Source organism: Carlito syrichta, unplaced genomic scaffold (genome assembly GCF_000164805.1).
Source record: "Carlito syrichta isolate Samal-C Ts95f unplaced genomic scaffold, Tarsius_syrichta-2.0.1 Scaffold3926, whole genome shotgun sequence".
Lineage (NCBI taxonomy): Eukaryota > Metazoa > Chordata > Mammalia > Primates > Tarsiidae > Carlito > Carlito syrichta.
The window spans coordinates 1-457 of NW_006948022.1; the positions used below are offsets into that span (position 1 = coordinate 1).

Genomic DNA, 457 nt, shown 5'->3' on the forward strand with positions numbered 1-457 from the left:
CCGGCCGCGGCCGCCGGGCTGCGCTCGCTGTGTCCAAGGTCGAGGAGGCCAAGAAACTGGCGGGACGAGCAGCCGTGGAGAACCACGTGCAGAACAACCAAGTGCTGGGGATCGGAAGTGGTTCGACGATGGTCCATGCAGTGCAGCGAATAGCTGAAAGAGTGAAGCAGGAGAATCTGAACCTCGTCTGCATTCCTACTTCCTTCCAGGCCCACCAGCTCATCCTGCAGCATGGCTTAACCCTCAGTGACCTGGATCTACACCCAGAGATTGACCTCGCCTTCGACGGTGCTGATGAAGTAGATGCCGACCTCAATTTCATCAAGGCCGGAGGAGGCTGCCTGACCCAGGAGAAGATGGTGGCCGCCTATGCCAGTCGCTTCATCGTGATTGCTGATTTCAGGAAAGACTCAAAGAACCTCGGGGATCGGTGGCACAAGGGAATCCCCATCGAGGT

The 457-nt window shown here is 58.0% G+C and overlaps 1 pseudogene across 1 annotated transcript; it reads left to right on the forward strand.

The window, feature by feature from the left end:
* Nucleotides 1–5: 5 nt before the first annotated feature.
* LOC103273962 lies at nucleotides 6–452 on the forward strand (annotated as a pseudogene). The gene has a single exon (XR_505251.1). The product of XR_505251.1 is annotated as a ribose-5-phosphate isomerase pseudogene (transcript).
* Nucleotides 453–457: the final 5 nt, after the last annotated feature.